The sequence below is a fragment of the Saccopteryx leptura genome, chromosome X (genome assembly GCF_036850995.1).
Source record: "Saccopteryx leptura isolate mSacLep1 chromosome X, mSacLep1_pri_phased_curated, whole genome shotgun sequence".
In the NCBI taxonomy this organism is placed as follows: domain Eukaryota; kingdom Metazoa; phylum Chordata; class Mammalia; order Chiroptera; family Emballonuridae; genus Saccopteryx; species Saccopteryx leptura.
The window spans coordinates 71,015,696-71,027,937 of NC_089516.1; positions in this window are offsets into that span (position 1 = coordinate 71,015,696).

A 12,242-nucleotide genomic window follows, 5' to 3' on the forward strand; every position below is an offset into this window, starting at 1 on the left:
ACTTACCCTGGGCTTCAGCAGAGGGAGGTAATAGCCCACGAGTCATATAATGAAAGAAAGGGGTTTGTGGCTCTGGAGAGAGAGCTGAAGGGACAGATTCAGGATCCCTGTGCTGAGTCCCTCTTTCACACCACAGATGCCAATTTTCTTGGATGGAACACTCCCCTTTTTATGAAATCATCCCGTGAAAATGCAATAACCCCGCTCTCTGGACTCCCTGTCAGCCCACCTGCAGGGTTTATGTCCTGCTGAAAAGTCAGCTGCCTGGACAAAGGTGTAGAGTTCTGTGTGGAGTAAGCGGATATAATTGATTGAGTTGTGTGGCTTTGAGGTGGACACCATTGTACCCATTTCCTGCAAACCTGACCAGCACTTACATCTAATGGGAGATCAGCTAGCCCCACCCTGCAGGTCCCCAGCAGTCCCAGCCTCTGAACTCCTGGTGGCCCTGCCCTGTCAAGCAAAGGCTTCCCAGGAGGTCTGGGGAAATCTGGGACAAACAGTTTTTTGGCTCTGGTTTAGGGCCACTATGCTCATCTTACCACAAGCTTCCTGGCACCTTGCCCTCACAGGAGAACTAGTCTCACTTTTCCAACTCTTGGCTACCTTGTCTTGATGAGCTCAGGCCTCAGATAATATCTGGAACATACTGAGTTGTGTGGCACTAGAACAGTGCCATTTTTCTCTAGCATGTCCTACTGATGTAGACCCTCCCCTTCCGGTGTGTCAATATAAATGATGATCAGTTTTGCTTATCTTTTAAAAATACCAACTCTTAGTTTCATTAATCCTTTTGATTTTTCTTGTTTTCTTTTTCATTTATTTTTGCTCTAATTTTTATTTTATTTTATATTATATTTAGCCTCATTTTGTTCTTTTTCTAATTTCTTAAGATGTAGTGTTATTTGGAATTTTTCTTGCTTTTTATTGCAGGCATTTATTGTTATTATTTTCCATCTTAGCACTGCTTTTGCTGCATTACATAAGTTCTAATTTGTTTTGTTTCCATTTTAGTTTGTCTCAAAATACATTTTTACTTCTCCTTTATTTTTTTTTATCTTGATCTAATGGTTGTTCAGGTAATGTTCAATTTTCATGTGTGTGAATTTTCTAGTTTTCCTCTTAGATAATAGAAATCTTTTATATGTATACCTGAGCTTGGAGCTTATGGAACATAACCCTAGAATTTTGCCTTTGTCTCTGGGTCTGATATTTATTTCTAGGCCAAAGAAAGGAACTTTAAAAGGAATTTAATTACTTAGATCAGGGGTCCCCAAACTATGGCCCATGGGCCGCATGCGACCCCCTGAGGTCATTTATCTGGCCTCCTCTGCACTTCTGGAAGGGGCACCTCTTTCATTGGTGGTCAGTGAGAGGAGCATAGTTCCCATTGAAATACTGGTCAGTTTGTTGATTTAAATTTACTTGTTCTTTATTTTTTAAAATATTGTATTTATTTCCGTTTTGTTTTTTTACTTTAAAATAAGATATGTGCAGTGTGCATAGGGATTTGTTCATAGTTTTTTTTTATAGTATGGCCCTCCGACGGTCTGAGGGACAGTGAACTGGCCCCCTGTGTAAAAAGTTTGGGGACCCCTGACTTAGATAGTCAGATGAAACCCTGTGCCTGTTGGGAGAATCAACATCTCATGTGGTAACTTGAGGGATTAAAGGCAAGATGTGTGTGTGTGTGTGTGTGTGTGTGTGTGTGTGTGTGTGTGTGTGTGTGTGTGAGAGAGAGAGAGAGAGAGAGAGAGAGAGAGAGAGAGAGAGAGATGGAGGATAGGAAGTAAATATAGCCCTCATTTAGAATACCTCAAAAGTGATATAAACATTTATTATCTCACACAATTTCTGTGGATGACTTAACTGGGTAGTTCTGTTTGGGGTCTGACAGGAGGCTGCAGTTAAGATGTAGGTCAGGGTTGCAGTTATTTGAATCTTGACTAGAGCTAGAGTATCTTATTCCAACATGGTTCTCTCACTTGACTAGCAAATTAATGTCAGATTTTTATCTTGTAGACCTATCTATTGTGCTAGTTGAGTATCCTCATAACATGGCACCTGGATTTTCACAGAGCAAGTGTTCTAAGAGATAACTATAGAAACTGTAATGACTTTTATGACGTAGCCTTAGAGGTCATACTTTCCGTCATATTATGTTAAATAGGGGACTAAAGAACGATGTAAATATCAGGTGGTAAGACTTATTGGGGGCTGCCTTATATGCTGGCAACCATACCTACCTTGTTGAGTTTATTGGGTGTCTCCCTGGTGTTTTGATCCAGGGTAATAATGCACAGTTGTGGAAGTTGGACAGTGACCTGGGGCTCCTGGGCATGTGGGAAAGCAGGTGCTGAAATAAAGCCTGAGCTTCACTTACCAAATTGTGCACTTGCAGAGTTGCATCCTCCCAAAAGATGCCCCCTTTTATAATTTTCATTAAGATCATCTGAGTATTAGGGCCAAATGTCATTTAGATTTGCCTGCCTCATTCTATCAAAGCCCTTGCTTTGATTGTCTTAGTGGACCACATTTCATTTTCAACCCACGGCTCTTATCTCAGACAGCACAGACTTGACATTTTTCTTTTCTTCCAAATTTCCCATTGTTCACCTTTCCCCCAGTGAAATCACTTATCCAAAGTCCAGTGCTTCTCAAACTGTTGTTTGTGAAAGAATCCTTGGGAAATCTTGTTAAAATAAATTTTAGTTTCAGCAGGTTTGTGGAGGGCCCTGAGATGCTACATTTCTACCAAGCTTCTAAATAATTCACAACTACTGGTCCATGGATTACATTTTTAGTAGAAAGAGGCTAGAACTTGCTTCTGACTCTCTATGGTTCTGCCAACTTTTGGTCAAAGAATAAGAATAACAACAGTAATGATGATAATAATAACAGAAGCTAATATATAACAACAGTTTACCACATGTCAAGAACTTTTTCTAAACATATTACAAAGACAAACTCATTTAATCCTGAAAAAAATCCTTGTGAGGTATGTATATTTTTATCCTTTTCATTTTATACAGGAGGGAACTGAAGCATATAAAGGTGAAGTCCTTGTGTGAGAAAATAAGCAGTGGCTTGTCCAAGGACACAAAGCTTGTAAATATCAGAGCCAGGATTCTAACCCAAGTAGTATGATGCTAGAGTCCTTGTTCCTAACTGCATCTTAATCTCTTTTTTAACCATCAACCATTTGTCTGGTACTGTGTAAAGGGCTTTCTTCATAGTCTCTTGCTTAATCAATATGAACTAAGTAGTACTACTCCTATTTTATAAACAAGGCACAGCAAGTTTAAATAATTCACCCAAGATCAAACTGCCAGAAAAGTTGCTACAGGAAGCAAATTCATAGTTGTTGACTCTAAAGGTTATGTATCAAGTTGTTCCAGTATATTTCCCTTACCTACTTGTCAGGGTGGCATGAATGTGAGGATTTTTATTCACTCAAGGTCCCTTATTCAGAGTGATCCTCTTCATGGGAGGAGAAACAGCTTTTGTTCTCAGTTGAATGTGTCAGAATGTGTAGAGAGGCCAGTGCTTTCAAAGGGAAGAAGAAGATCTTAAGGATTCAGAGCCCAGAACCTGCATGCAGCAGTTGGGTAAGTTGTCTGGAAAGAAGCAGTGGATCAGGGTCAGTAGCAGACTGTGAATTCTTTCCAGTTTTTCCCAGTCTCTCTGTCTCTTGGAGCTCCTGGGAGGGTATGAGGTTGTGAGGGGTGTAAAGTGCTGTCTGGGCTTCTGTGGAGACACATTGTTGTTTGGGGGAAGTGAGTCAGAGCCCTACCAGGCAATGTTTTCCTAGGCTGGTCAGGAAGGTGAACTGACATCCTGTGGTGGGGACTAAAGCCCAGGGACACCCCCTGAGCCTCTCAGCTGACCTTTAATCTTGGGATACTCCGAGATACCCTAAAGGTTCCTTCTACTCAGTGTTCCCCAGACTTGAGTACCCAGAGCCTCCATTCTCCACATCGCCTTTACGCAGACCTGGCAGAACTCTTGACTTCTAGCCTGCTTCAGCTTCTAAAGACCCCTCAGAAACATCTCCCTCCCTAGTGGGCTGAATTCATGCCACTCCTCCCAACTCTTTTTATACATTCACTTGCTAACAGAGGTTTGGTTTGCAAATTTTTCAGCAGGGGGTGAGGTCTTCTTTTCGTATATAAAAACAGGATTTAGACTGGTGAGCCCTCCCGGTGAGAGAACACAAAGACTGTCATTTCCTTCTATTCCCACTGAGCAACAAATAATTGGGGTCTCTGTGGGAGGACCACAGTAGTGGAAAGCAGAAAGTTTAAGAATTGTTTCTGGTTTGCCCACTACGAGCTGAGTTTTGGTACATGCATTATTCTTTCTGGGCTGCAGTTTTCCCATCTGAAATCTTAGAGGATAGAGCTAGATGGTGTCTTAGTTTATTCTTTCCATTCCTTAAGAGAGGCAAATCACTGAGAAAAATAACAGCAACAACTACAAAAAATAACATTAATTGAGCATTTACTATGTGCTAAGCAGTGTTACAAATGTTTTAGGTATGTATACATATATCCATTCATTGAATCCTTACTTAAAAGGATTAGTAGTAAAGATTCTATTCTAGGAAGTGAATATTAGTATCACCATTTTACAGATATAGAAACTATGGCACAGCCCTGGCTGGTTGGCTCAGTGGTAGAGCATCGGCCCGGCGTGTGGAAGTCCCAGGTTCGATTCCTGGCCAGGGCACATGTGAGAAGTGCCCATCTGCTTCTTCATCCTTCCCCCTCTCCTTTCTCTCTATCTCTCTCTTCTCCTCCCGCAGCCAAGGCTCCATGGGAGCAAAGTTGGCCCGGGTGCTGAGGACGGCTCTATGGCCTCCGCCTCAGGTGCTAGAATGACTCTGGTTGCAATGGAGTAACGCCCCAGATGGGCAGAGCATCACCCCCTGGTGGGCATGCCGGGTGGATCCCGGTCGGGCACATGCGGGAGTCTGTCCGACTGCCTCCCCATTTCCAGCTTCAGAAAAGTACAAAAAAAAAAAAGAAAAGAAAAATATGAAAAACAACAACAACAACAAAAAAAACAAAACAAAAAGCTATGGCACAAAGAAGTTAATAATCAAGGAGATATAGCTGTGATAGGATAAATCATAGCATAATAATTGTAATGATTTTCCAGAAAGAAAAGGTCCAGGAAGAGGCTCTGCCTCCATTTTTCACCTACTTTGTTTAGTCTCAAACTCTCTCTCTCTCTCATCACTATGCTTTAGTCTACCTCAGACCCTGACATCCCAAGAGCAGAATAGTTAACTTTCTTCTCTAACCTTAGAAATTAAGTAAGTCAGAGATGGGGAGAGAAGGGGATTGTGGAGAGAAAGGGATTGTGTGACACAAGGTAGTTCCTGCCATCTATCACAGTACCTGATGGTCTTTCATTAGAACAGAGGAGCTAGGGATTAGAATCATGGATGTCTAAGAACCAAGGATAGGGAAAGAGGGGTATGGCTATATTGGTGTTCTGAAATTTGCCCTTTAACTCGATAAAGAGAATGACTTTTACTGTAACTATATATCTTTGAATAATATATGACTACTTCCCCCAAGTACTTGTCTGAGCCTCAGTTTTTTGGGTTTTGGGTTTTTTTTTTTCCTTTTTACTCTCCAGGGTAGCATTAAACTAAAGAGAAAGAAAGTACTTAGGGAAGAGTAGTGCCCCAAGTAATAGAAAAGTCTAAAGATGACAATCCTTCCACTCTTGTCTCTATCTAAGGCTGGGAAACTTCTGAGAGCTAGGTCTATTGAGGCTACCATAGTGTATAACTGTGTTAATCCTTATGGGTGTGGACTGTTTGGACATTAAAGGTGCTAAATCACAAAATCATAGACTTAGTGACCTATCAATAGCACATATTTATTTTTCACAGTCCTGGAATCTAGAAGTTCAAGATCAAGGCACTGGCAGATTTGGTGTCTGGTGAGAGGCCACTTCTTGGTTAATATATGGCCATCTTCTTTCTGTATTCTCACACTATAAAAGGAAAAGGGAGCTCCCTAGGCTCTCTTTTATAAGGAAAGTAATCTCATTAATGAAAACTGGACCCTAAAGGCCTAATTACTTCCTGAAGACCCCACCTCTATATACCATCACATTAGAGATTAGATTTCAAGATAGAAATTTGGGGAGAAAAAACAATGTCTAATTCTTTTCATTTAAAAAAAATAGATATTTTCTGAGCACTTGCCCTGTGACAAAATTTGGGCTTCAGGAATGTAGATAGTACAGTCCATGTCCTTCAGAAACTCAGTTTTTACCTCAACAGTAAAATCATAAAACACTGTGATCAGTAGTTCAACAAAAGTGGAGCAAAGTGCTCTGGTATCCCAGAAAAGATAGAGATTAATCCTGAAATTCCAATTAGTGAGATGGCTTCTCATAGGAGGATCATTTGAGAAAAATCCTAAAAGATGAGTAGTATTTGATAAGACAAGAAGTAGAGATGAGGCAGACAAGGAGGGTATTGGTGAAAGGACAGCATGAACCAAGCTATAGAGGTGTGAAGGCATGCAGGTGTTTGGAGACTAGAGTTATGCAGAGTGGTTAGAATATCTGATGAAAGCATGAGCAAGGGACTGAAGAAGATGTGGCTATAAAAGTGGAAAATGGCCAGATTAAAGATCCTTGGATGAGGACTTTTTAATTTCAAGAGATATTTTAAATGTATTTTGGGTCCCTTGGGGCTGAAGAAAAGTTTTAAGTAAGAGAATGAATAGATAATATGATAATAATACACATTTATTGAGTGATTACTATATGCCAGGACTTGTGCTAAGTGTTTTATGTATATTTGGTATTATCTCATTTAATTACTATAATTACACTATGAAGTGGCTAGAATGAAATACTAGTTGCATTTTGCAAATTAGGATCTGAAACACAGAGCAGTTAGGTAATTGTATAAGCCAAAATGTGATCAATTTTGTGGCCTCTTGTCTGTCTACTGCCTTTAAAAGTAGTCTGAGGACAGCGCAGGCAAACATACAATTTCAGTTCATTTTCCTTTGGTTTTCATGTCTGGGCATTATATGAGAAAGAGCCTGAAAGGGTCAAGATTTTGCTGGGATTAGATATAATGGGTTCCCTGCCAGGTCCTGATCAAGCCTCCATGCTTGCCCCAAGTTTGAGTGCCAAGTCCTTGACTGTCATGAATGAATTTTCTGTATCCTAACCCCTGCCACTCACTTCGGCATATACCATCCACTCTTCAGGCCTCACCTTTCCCACTTGCGACCTAGAGGAGCAGGTATTCATTCTTTTAAGAAGTGTCTACAGGCCCTGGCCGGTTGCTCAGTGGCAGAGCGTCGACCTGGCGTGCAGGAGTCCCGGTTTGATTCCCGGCCAAGGCACACAGGAGAAGCGCCCATCTGCTTCTCCACCCCTCCCCCTCTCCTTCCTCTCTGTCTCTCTCTTCGCCTCCTGCAGCCAAGGCTCCATTGGAACAAAGTTTGCCCGGGTGCTGAGGATGGCTCTGTGGCCTCTGTCTCAGGCTCTAGAATGGCTCTGATTGCAGCAGAGTGACACCCCAAGATGGGCAGAGCATCGCCCCCTGGTGGGCATGCCAGGTGGATCCCGTCGGGTGCATGGGGGAATCTGCCTCCCTGTTTTCAACTTCGGAAAAATACAAAAAAAAAAAAAAAAAAAAAAAAAAAAAAAGTGTCTACAAAGCACCAACTATGTGCTATATATACTGTTTTGGGTGCTGGAGGTATAGTGGCAAATAAGACAGCTAAATCAATGCAGTCATGGGGCTAACATTCTAGTGGAGAAAGCCAAGAAACAAAGAAATGATGATTTGGGATGGTGATAAGAACCATAAAGAAAGTAAGATACGGTGATGTGATCCAGAGTGACTGGACAAAGGATATGCTACTAGTAGAGTGACAGGAAGGGCTTCTATAATGAGGTAAGATTTTAGCTAAGACCTAATAGATGATAAAATCCAGTAGCACAGAGTAGGGAAAATATATTCTAGGTAGTGAAAACAGAAAATGCAAAGGCCCTAATCTTACATGTTGGAATGACAGAAGGAAGGCCAGTGGGCTGGTATGTAGTTAAGTGTGTGGGAAATAAGTATAAAGTGAAGTCAAAAAGGAGACAGGGATAGACCACATGGTGCTTTGTAAGCCATAAACAGGAGTTTAGATTAATTCTAAGTATGATAGAAAAACATTGAAGGGTTTTAAGTACAAGCATGACATAATCTGATGCAAAATTTTAAACATGATTCCTCCAGTTGTAGTATGAAGAATGCCTGTAACTGAGTGTGAGCCTAGTGATAAAACTGTCATACAGGGGGTTCTCGGGTTACAACAGTCTCGACATACGACATTTTGAGTTTACAACACTCATTCCTGTTGTTGGTCAAAAAAGTTTGTAAATATGATATATATGTTTGCTCTCTTATAGTTTGCATTGGGTGTGGGGGACAGGCTGTAAGGAGGAGGGGTCCTTATAGCCTAAGGCTTAGTTTTAAAACTAAGCTTTTTCCCACACCTTTGACTGTTGCATGATGTGGGGTGGTGCACTCTCATGTGGAATCCCATTATGCCTAGATAAGTGACTTTGTATCAGAGACTTCCTTGTTTGTATATTGGATTAAAGGTTTTGATTTCTACACTATAATGTGGAGCAGAGGAGCCCATGCTGGAGGAGAGGAGAAGCAGCCAAGATGGCAGAGTGCTGAACTGAAGTAGAAGCGAGTTTGTGAAGAGTTTGTGCAGAGAGAAGCAGATGGGGAACAGAGGTGAATAAGGCTGGTGAGGTAGAAGCCTTTGATTCTAGGAAACTCAGATAAGTCAGTGGCTTTGAGAGCTCTGAATGGAAAGGGAAGTGTTTTCCCACTGTGTGTATTTCTTGCCATCTGGGTGCAAGCTAGGATTAAAGGTAATGGCCCACCAGTTTTTGGCTCCATTGTTTCATTACCGTCTGTCCAAATCAAATGTAAACCTGCATGGGCCAGGAGGCTGTGATGGTGGTTATGGCTACTGGCTTTACACCAGTAAAACCTTAAAAACATTGAGACGTGTTTCGGCTTATGCTGTCATACTTACAGACTATGTGGGTGAACTAGTTTGGTTGCACGTGATAGAGAAATACACAGTAAAGTGACTTATGAGTGAGAAAGTTGGCATTCTCCAGTACACTTATTTATGCCATTTTGGACTGTTAAAAGTCCAAGTGTTCCTTTTGTGTTGCTTTGTTTGGCAACTTTTAAGACCTCATCATGACTCCTAAACAAGACAAAAAAAAAGTCAGAGTCTTCAGCTGGTGGTGCTTCAAAGAAGAGGAAAGCCATCACTATGGAAGTGACATTAGACATTGTAAAGAGATCAGAAAAAGAAGAATCAGTGATGAACATCAGCCACGTGCTGGGCCTTAGCCACTCTACTGCAGCCACAATCATCAAGGAAAAAAACCATATCCTAGAGCAGTGGTTCTCAAACTTTTTTTTTTTGTATTTTTCTGAAGTTGGAAACGGGGAGGCAGTCAGACAGACTCCCGCATGCGCCTGACCAAGATCCACCTGGCACGCCCACCAGGGGGCGATGCTCTGCCCATCTTGGGGCGTCACTCTGCTGCAATCAGAACCATTCTAGCGCCTGAGGCAGAGGCCACAGAACCATCCTCAGTGCCAGGGCAAACTTTGCTCCAGTGGAGCCTTGGCTGCGGGAGGCGAAGAGAGAGACAGAGAGGAAGGAGAGGGGGAGGGGTGGAGAAGCAGATGGGCGCTTCTCCTGTGTGCCCTGGCCGGGAATCAAACCCGGGACTCCTGCACGCCAGGCCGACGCTTTACCACTGAGCCAACCGGCCAGGGCCTCTCAAACTTTTTGAGGTCAGGGCGCATATAAAATCCTATAAATAATTGTAGGCACACTATATACAAATTTCTGAGAAATATGTTTTAATAATTAAGTCAAATATTAAAGAAAAAATATAAAGTCCAAGTGTGCTTTTATGGTAATTAAACAAAATAAATATGACAAAATTAAATTTATTCTGACATTAAAAAACATTTTTATGTTACATTTTTTGAGTTGTGTTTCTTAGAATTCTTAAAAAAGAGGGGTTAAAAATATAAAAATCACAAAAAATTTTCTTTTTATATATATATATATATATATATAGATATATTCTTAGTAAGATTTAATAAATTTGGCAGGTCCCAGCACAAATATGTTAAAAAGTGTTTTCATTCTTGTGTTTATGAGAAACATCAGCCTGATGCATCCTAGCAATTTCTTCAATGTTTTGGGCATATATATATATATATATATATATATATATATATGTATATGCCCCCCCCCAAAAAAAAAAATATATATATATATTTTGTATTTTTCTGAAGCTGGAAACGGGGAGAGACAGTCAGACAGACTCCCGCATGCGACCGACCGGGATCCACCCGGCACGCCCACCAGGGGCGACGCTCTGCCCACCAGGGGGCGATGCTCTTTCCCTCCGGGGCATCGCTGTGTTGCGACCAGAGCCACTCTAGCACCTGGGGCAGAGGCCAAGGAGCCATCCCCAGCACCCGGGCCATCTTTGCTCCAATGGAGCCTCGGCTGCGGGAGGGGAAGAGAGAGACAGAGAGGAAGGAGGGGGTGGGGGGTGGAGAAGCAAATGGGCGCTTCTCCTATGTGCCCTGGCTTGAAATCGAACCCAAGTCCCTCGCACGGCAGGCCGTCGCTCTACCGCTGAGCCAACCGGCCAGGGCCGGGCATATATTTTAAAGGCAAACTTTCATTTCCTCATCAATACATTGAAGAATTTCTCTCTTTTTACTCTTAATTGTTTTGAGGGTAGAAAATCCTAATTCACATAAATAGGATGTTGAAAATTGTAGTAAGATGTTCAAAGCTTTTTAAGCTATTGCCACATATTCTTCTTTTATAGAAATCCAAAAGGCTTCAAGAGACAATTCCTTATGTTTAATCATCAATTCAAAACCCCCACCATACATATAATCTTAACTTGACACCTAACAAAGGATTCAAGAAACTTGCCTCCAGTCTTTCCAGGGAATATGGGGGGTAGTGTAAACAATCCAGCATCACAGCTTAACAGCCTTTTGCAACCTAATCAGGCAAGTGAAGTGGGGGGGGGGGTTGGGCAGACTGTCAGCTTACAGCCAATTCCCCACATCTCTGTCCCCCAAAAATCTGAATTCTAAAAACCCTGTTGGTTTTTTGGTCCCAACAGGCACATATTTCTCTGGAATACCATAGGGCATACCTGGAAATCTTATAGGGCGCACCAGTGCACCGTGGGGCACACTTTGAGAACCACTGTCCTAGAGCATGTAAAGGGATCAGCCCCTTTGAAATCGACTGTAATTACTAAGCGGCGAAGTGAAATAGTGATTGAGATGGAAAGGTTGCTAGTTTTGTGGCTGGAAGACCAGCATCAGCAGTGTAAGGTATTTTCCCTGCAGAGGAAGAAGGAAGGGCATAGCCACAAAGTGTGGAATAATAAAAGCTTTATTCAGAGTGCTTTCCAGATAATGTTCTCTGGTCTGCGAGATGGGGGCCAGAGAAGTCGCGTGGATTCTTCCGCTGGGAGGTAATTTATAGGGTTGGTAGGGTGATGGCAAGTTGATATGATGTGGCAAAATTTCATTGGCTGATAGACGGTCATTCTTTTTCAAAAGGGCTTCTGGGAAGTTTCTTTTGGCACGCATGGATGTGAGTGATTCCAGGCACAGTTCTCGGGCCTGGATCCTCACGTGACCTTCCCCCATTGCCAACTAACCTCACAAGTGGCATATACCAGTTGATTCAGAAGAAGTGTAAATGATAGTTTGAGTCATTAAAAAGTGAAAAGGCAATAAAAAGTGAAGAGTTTGTGGTTGGTTCATGCGTTTCAAAGCCTGTGACAATTGCATAAAGCTGCTAGTGGGGATAAGAAAGCAGCAAGAGAATTTTCTAATAAGTTGGCTAAAGTAATTAAAGAGCAGGGCTACTGTGTTGAAGAAGTGTTTAATGTTGACAAGACAGGTCTTTTTTGGAAGCATATGCCTACCAGGACCTATATCACCAAAGAGGAGAAGACAGCACCGGCCATAAAACTGGCAAGGAGAGACTGACTTTGCTTCTTGTGGGGAATGCTGCAGGTGACTTCAAACTCAAGCTTCTGTTGGTGTACCAGGCAAAGAATCCAAGGGCACTAAAGGACATTTAGAAGGGTCAACTGCCTGTGTTCTGCAG